Here is a 7,840-nt window from a genome sequence, read left to right as displayed (position 1 = left end):
AACAAATCATTCTTAATTAGACACTTTTAAAAGCCATTCCAGCTGCCAAAACTAGGGAACAAAATTTAAAATTTGATTCAGAAAATAATTACTATTAATTGAGAGTTGGCATAAGAGTAAGGGATAAGACCTGGATAATTCAATCAGTCACTCAAGAAGAAATATATTGAATGTCATTCAGTCACTCAAGAAAAAATATATTGAATGTCTATTATGTGCCAGGCAATATATTAAAGGAGAAATTTTTCCAAAATTCACATTTTTTGCATAATGTATTTCTTTTTCTAAAATGCTCATTTATCCATCCTAACCTTGAAAATGGATCAATTCTTCCCATAACTTTGCAGTCCAACATTTATATGACACTCAAAAGAACTACTGAAAGATCCCTTGAGTTATCTCAGAGCATCAATATAACAAATTGAAAACATACTATTCATGTAAAAAAAAATCACCCTACCCAATAACTTTACTAAGGAGACATATCAAACAATTGTAGTTATTGCTGTCAATATGTAGTAGAGTATAAATCTATTTGAATAATTTCAAACTATTCCATTGCCTGGATTATAAACCAAATTTCAATCTCAGAGAATTGTAAGAAGACATTGAGTTCCCTTTTACATGCCTTATTTTGCTAGGGTGTATATGTATATTAGATTGAAATAAGGCCCTTTAGCTTATCTAGCATCAGAAGGCATAACTCATTTAATGGACTTATTAAAATTTAAGCAGGTTTATAGCACTGTAGATGCTACTACTACTTTAAGACCTTGAAGCAATTAGACCAATTATGCATTCAAATAATCAAAACATGATTATTATCAAGAAGAGGAAATTTTCATATAATTTTGTGATATCATGTGAATGGGTCCTAATTCAAAATCCTGTGTTAATTTGCAAATACCATTATTATTAATTTTCATGATGTAGAACTCACTTAAGAAGGTATGAGAAAGATTCTAAAGACTTGATGTCTCTTTTAAAATCAGCCTTTGCGGCTTTATCAATTTTGTGTTTTGGAGGTTAAAAAAATATAAACATAAACAAATAACTTCCTCTTTGTCAGCACGGGTCCTTGTCCCATAAATAGTCCTGTAAATTGAATGAATCTTGTTAAATCAAATTTTACATATAGGTTAATAGTAAGTGGGCCAATTTTGAAAAGTAAAACCCTAGTTAGTCTTTTCCGGAATTCATCCTTTATGATGGTAATTCTTAATGTTTGTTCCATCTTGGCAGATAAAATTTTAACACAAGCTCATCACAAACAATAGTTCACTGAAAACATCTGAAAAAATAAGATGAGCTTTCGCTTATACAAAAGTCCAAGTGTGTTTATACAAAAGTCCAAGTGTGTTAGTTGTAATAACTACACTGTGCCCAGATACCTCTTTATATTAAAGGATATGAAATATTCCTTAAATATAATAGAAAAGTTTCTTCGGTAACCACAGTAATGACTATCCCTGAGTTCCAAGAAATTCATTCATTATTTCAATAAATAATGTGAATTGTTTGTTGAATTACCACAGCCAACAAAATGAAAGCTCTGGCCTCACAGAACCTATCATATAATGATGAGAAATAAGGTAAGTGGGAGAGATTGTAGNTATATATATATATATATATATATATATATATATATATATATATATAAAATTTCAAATCAGTAGAGTGTTCCCCTCTCTCAGCACTCTCCAGGTATTTATTATCCACACACTGAACATGACCTGACCTTCCAACCTCCAACTCTTTGCTCCTACTGTCCCCATAAGCACCTGTTCTACCCTTTTGAAGGACAGCATGGCGTCCTCTGAGAATGAATGTCCAGGCAAAATTAAGCTCTTATAATTTGTTGTTTGACTTTCTGTCATAGCACTTTGGTACTTGATGTGAGCTGATCTAGGAATGAGGTCTGCCATACCTCTTTATTATCAGAACTATTTGATTAGACTTACCTGGCTAGCTGGGCCACAACCCTTTTCTTCTCTCACCTTCTATGTGTATTTTCCATCAAAATTAATTAGGTTACTATTTTTCTCCTACCGAGATCTTCCAGACTGGAGTTGCCAATCTGGCAAATTAATTTAACTTTTTAGATGATGACAAGTACTTCTTGGATTGCCTCATTTACACAACATTTATATTTATAGGAGCCTCCAAGGTAATAGCCAAAATAATTTCACGAAGTATGGCAGGTCTAAAAAATTATTTTGGAGTGAGATAGTCCATTAATAGTCTTCAAAAATTCATCAAATACCTAGCCACTTTTAGCCTGCCTACTTCAAGGTCAGATAAATCTTTATATTATTCTGGGTGTTGCCCAAATTTCAACTCCTCTGAAACTGAACTGATTTAGTGTCAAATGTTATATTTGTTCTCCATTTCAATATGATGTATATAATCTTTATCAGTGCTTATTTACACATGAACACATAAGGAATCTGGGCTATGGGTTGCATTTGGGAGGCAGAGGGTGGAAGAAACTGTGGGCGTGCGATGGCCATTGCCAATTAACAACAGGTGTGAATGCTCCTCTTTAAATTTAGCCACTGCACTTGGCAAGTTGTCTCTCAGCAGTCACTTACAGCAACCACTGCTGATTTGGAAAGGATCAAGGAAAAGATGACAGAAAGGGTCACATTTATTAAAAGGCAGGGAGAAACAGTTGTGTTCTGTTTTATTTAATAAAAACTAGCCTAAAGAATAAAAAGCAGCATGAAACTTAAAGAGTGTAAAGACAGCTTATAAGAGTGAAAAGGAGAAGGAAATTATTCAAACAGGTAATAATTATTAACAAATCATTTTTTAAAAGATTTTTATTAAAATATAGCTAGAAAACAACATTATATTAGTTTCCGGTGCACACCACAGTTCTGCAACATTTATATACCTAAAAAAGTGATCCCCATAAGTCCAGCAACCCTCTGACACTGTGCCACGCTATCACAATATTATTGACTATATATCCATGGCTTGTTTTATACCTGGACATGTGAACCGCTTATTCCCCTTCACCTTTTTACCCCCTTTGTAATGTCTCAATTACAGTTCACATTCAATATTATTTTATATTAATTTCAGGTGTATAGCATAGTAGGTAGACATTTATATAATTTGATTAGTCTAGTACACACCTGGCACTATACATAGTTATTACCATATTATTGACTATATTCCCTATGTTTCGTTTCATATCCCATGACTATTTTGTAACTACCAATTTGTACTTCTTAATCCTTTCACCTTTTTCACCCTGCCCTCAACAACCCTCCCATCTATCACCCCAATAAATCTAGTACCCATCTGACACCATAGTCATTATAATATTACTAACTTATATTCCTTATGCTATACCCTACATCCCCATGACTACTGTGAAACAATACATTTGTGCTTCCCCTTTTTGGCCTAAACGCTCCTCCCAACCCCCCTCCTATCTGGCAACCATCAAAATTTTCTCTGTATCTTTGAGTTTGTTTCTGTTTGCTTTGTTTGGTTTTTTTGTTCTTTAGATTCCACATGTAAGCAAAATCAAATTTCATCTGTCTTTCTCTGTCTGACATACTCCACTCAGCACAACACCCCCCAGGTCCATCCATGCTGCTGTAGAGGACAAAAACCCATTCCCTTCCATGGCAAAGCAAAATTCCATTGTATATATGTACCTCCTACTCTTCATCCATTCATCTATCGACAGACATCCAGGCTGCCTCCGCATTGTGGCAATTGTAAACAACGCTGCAATGAACAAATGAATGCACACATCCCCTCAAAGTAGTATTTTGGGTTTCTCGGATAAATACCCAGAAGTGGGATTACTGGTCTTTGTCTCTTGTTATAGCCTTTGTTTTAAAGTCTATTTTGTCTGGTATAAGTATTGCTAACACAGCTTTTTTTTTTTCTTTCCATTTTCATAAAATATATTTTTCCATTTTTCCATACCATACTCTGGGCTTGGAGGTGACTCGAGAGGTCAAGCTGTGAATGGAGGCTGACTGCATCTAGTGCCAGGCTTGGGGCTACTCAGAAAGAGGTACAGGACTGGCCAAAGCCAGGTGCTGCATGTTTGGGTTTTGTGAACCTTAGAGAGATTTTAGGAAAGTCCACAGTATGAGCCAAGAAGACTGTTTGTATGGAATAGCCACTGTAAGCGACTTGGGTGTGCATGAAAGTTTGGTTGGGCGGGGTCTCAGTGAATCAGGGTGAACTAATGGTGTTAGCCAGGTTGATGGAGACTCAGATATGGCAGTCACCTACATCTGCATGCCAGGAGTGGGGGGCTCAACAAAGAAACAATGGGTTCTTGCTAAGCAAAATAAGTCAGACAGAAAAAGTCAGAACCATATGATTTCACTGATATGTGGGATATAAAACTGAAAGCAACAAAGGAACAAGACAAATAAAGAAATAAAAACTGATAGACACAGATAATAATTTAGTGGTTACCAGAGGGTAACGGGGAGGGGGGTGGTAGATGAGAGTAAATGGGATCAAATATATGATGATGAAAGGAGAACTGACTCTGGGTGGTGAACACACAATGTGATATATTGATAATGTATTACAGAATTGTACACTTGAAACCTATGTAACTTTACACCATTGTCACCCCAATAAACTTTAATTAAAAATTTTTAAAAAAAAGAAAAGAAATAATGGGCTTTGCCGGCACTTCTGTCTGAGAGAAAGCTGCCCCTCCAGCCCTCACACTGGAGCCAGACAACTCCCTGTATGTTCCTCCCTGTTTGTTCCTGACACCTTTCTAACTGCTGCCTCAGCACTAGAGCTCACAGCGAATGAGTCTGTCCATGAGTAAGTCTGTGCAGGCCTTTTAAGAGGGTCGCTTAGGACTCTAGCCACCCTCCCTCTCACCCAGCCACAATCTCTGCTGGTTTTCACAGCCAGAAGTTATGGGGACTTTTCTCTCTGGAACTGGAAACCTGGGCTGGGAAGCCTGGGGTGGGGCTGAGGCTACTCTCTTCTCCTGGGAAGACCTCTGAAACTGAGATACCCCTCCCAATTTCGGACCATGGATTTGGAACCAGCTCATTCTGAGTCTCTGCCCCACTGGCCATTCTCGAGGTGGCTTCTGTATGTCCTTAGTTGTAAGATTTCAGATCAACTAGGCCTTGGGCAACTTTCAATGATGGTTGTTCTGTAGTTTCATTGTAATTTTGATGTGGTCATGCGAGAAGGCAAGCATAGCATTTACCTACTCTACCATCTTGACTGGAAATCAACAAATCTTATTTTTTTTTTTTAAGATTTTTATTGGGGAATTGGGGAAAGAGGAACAGACAAGTTGCTATCGTTTTGTTCTTCAGCCTAGTTGTGGAGGATGTTGCTTCACTGTCCCAAGTTGGCACCATCATTGCGCTCTTCCCNTCTCTCTCTCTCTCTCTCTCTCTCTCTCTCTCTCTCTCTCTCTCTCTCTGGCTGTGAATCATGATTGTGCCCTCCATCTCCATCTTACACTTTGAGAAATTCTCCTGACATTGCCTTTCCTCAATGTTTCCAAGTATGAAGATTAAACTTGCATCCTGCAGTACTGAGAGTTCGTTCTGTGCATTTTCAAGAGAACCACAATAAATAGGACTTTTTTTTAAGTGCATAAACCTGAAACTGGGAGGGATTACCAAAACTTTCTTTTATCTACCAAGATAAAACTGCAGGTAGGCTGTGTAATTTGAGAACCCATTGACTAAACTGAGCTCTGATAATCCAGGGCTAGAAATTAATCTAAACAAATGATAATTATCTCTTCATAAAGAAAATCTTTTCCGTGGCTGCAAAGGACATATCTCACATCAGCTGGTTGGTCAGGCCCCATAAAGAGAAACTGTAGATAGCTCAACACTCAACAGAAAGTCATCCTCACACCTAAAAAAAAAAAAAAAATTATATATGAAGGGCAAAGGAATTAATATTCATTGCCACCTGCTATGTCAGACACTGTGCTGATCATTCTAGCAATATTACATTTATAAAAGAAGGCAAAGTAACCAGAAAAAAACTGAAAAATATCATAACTTTTGAGAGTAAAAAGCTGAAGAAAACCTAAATGTCTTCCAATAGGGAATTTGTTAAATTAGAGAATAATCCTATAACAGAATATCATGCAACCATTAAAAATGAATTATCCCATCTATATTTTTAAAAAGTAATATTACAGTACAGATGATCCTTTTAAACATTTTATATATACATATGTATATAGTTTAGATGATAGATAGATAGATAGATAGATAGATAGATAGATAGATAGATAGATAATTCTGGAAGAATAAACAAGAAAACATGTTAACTCTGGGGAGTTTTAAGGAATAGTTACCCTTTTGAATGCTTTAACTTTTTCCCACATGCATTTTATTTTTATAATTGTAAAAAGATGGTCACTGAAACCTACGTGGCTGCAGAATTGGTTTCTGTGCCAAGCGTTAAGACAGGTTGATCTTTTCTTCAGCTAAAACTAATCAGAACAAATTTCCTGGAGCATAAAATCCTAACTAGGTTCCCTACTAAAATATGCACTGAAGACAGCTCCCAAGGATGACTCAACTCAATGGAGTATTTGCCTAAGCATCCCAGAATAACCGGGGTGGTAATGCACACAGCTCATTGACATGAGCAAGAAAACATGAAAGGGATCTGCTTAGAGGTCTGGGGACTGTTTTTCATGGTTCATTGATAATGTGACTTATTGTCCAAGTGAGATCAGCAATTTTTAAAGATCAGGAAAAAATACATGAAGAAGAAACACAAGAGGAAAGGGTTTAGCCTTCAAATATTTATCATGAACCACAGCTTAAATCTGTTCTCTAGCTTCAGTTTACCAGATGTCATTATTCCTATTTCTATACACCTACCCATCTGCAGTCATCTCCCTAACACTGCCACTCACTTGCCCATGACTTCCTAGTTTCTGTGACCTTTTATGTCCTGTTTCTGTCAACTTCTCTTGATAGTAAATATTTCTAGTAAATGTAGCAGAGAAGGGCTCAACTACTCTTAAACCCCATATCTTTTCCTTTCCATACCTACCCTAGTCTCATTTCATCTCTCTCACACACACACACACACACACACACACACACACACACACACACACACAATTTTCCTTCCTCATTTTTGTCTCTCTCCTTTTCTTATCCCAGTACTCCCATCCCCCTTATTCTGATATAGACTGCATCCTTACACTGAATCATTTACATACTTTATGCACATAATTTACTAGATATACTCACATACTCCCTCTTAAAATTTTTGTGTGGCAGTAGTCTCATGCCCTGGCCTCCAAGGATGATTTACTCCATATTCATTTTATAACTCAGTGACCCTGCAATCTAACATTCTTTTAGGTCAGGAACATCCAATCTGCAAGTTTTTTGTATTTCTGTCAAGAGCACACCACCAGGAAAACACTGAGTTGAGAAGGGCAACACTTGTTCAGATAGGACTATCTTTGTTCATGTTTCTCAGGATCTGAGAAGTTGGCAGCAAAGTTTATCACTGCCTTTTTTGTGTTGGATTTGCTTGTAGCCTCCAGTGGCCTTTGCTATTTACTGGACCTTTGGAGTCAGGAAGTCTTTTGTCTCTATCTGAAGTGATTCAAAGGGGCAGGACACTAATTTTATACTCTAATAAACCACACCTCCTAAGTGTATAGAAATTCAGCACACTTTCTTATGGAATCCAACACCATTCGTTCCAAAGGTTTCAAAAGTACCAAAATATCATAAGGACTGTCTCTCACAAGCCTGAATTTTATATATATATATATATATATATATATATATATATATATATATATATATATATATATAAAATTTCAAAT

Source organism: Hipposideros armiger, unplaced genomic scaffold (genome assembly GCF_001890085.2).
Source record: "Hipposideros armiger isolate ML-2016 unplaced genomic scaffold, ASM189008v1 scaffold_15, whole genome shotgun sequence".
NCBI classification, from domain to species: domain Eukaryota; kingdom Metazoa; phylum Chordata; class Mammalia; order Chiroptera; family Hipposideridae; genus Hipposideros; species Hipposideros armiger.
This window is presented reverse-complemented; position numbering follows the sequence as displayed.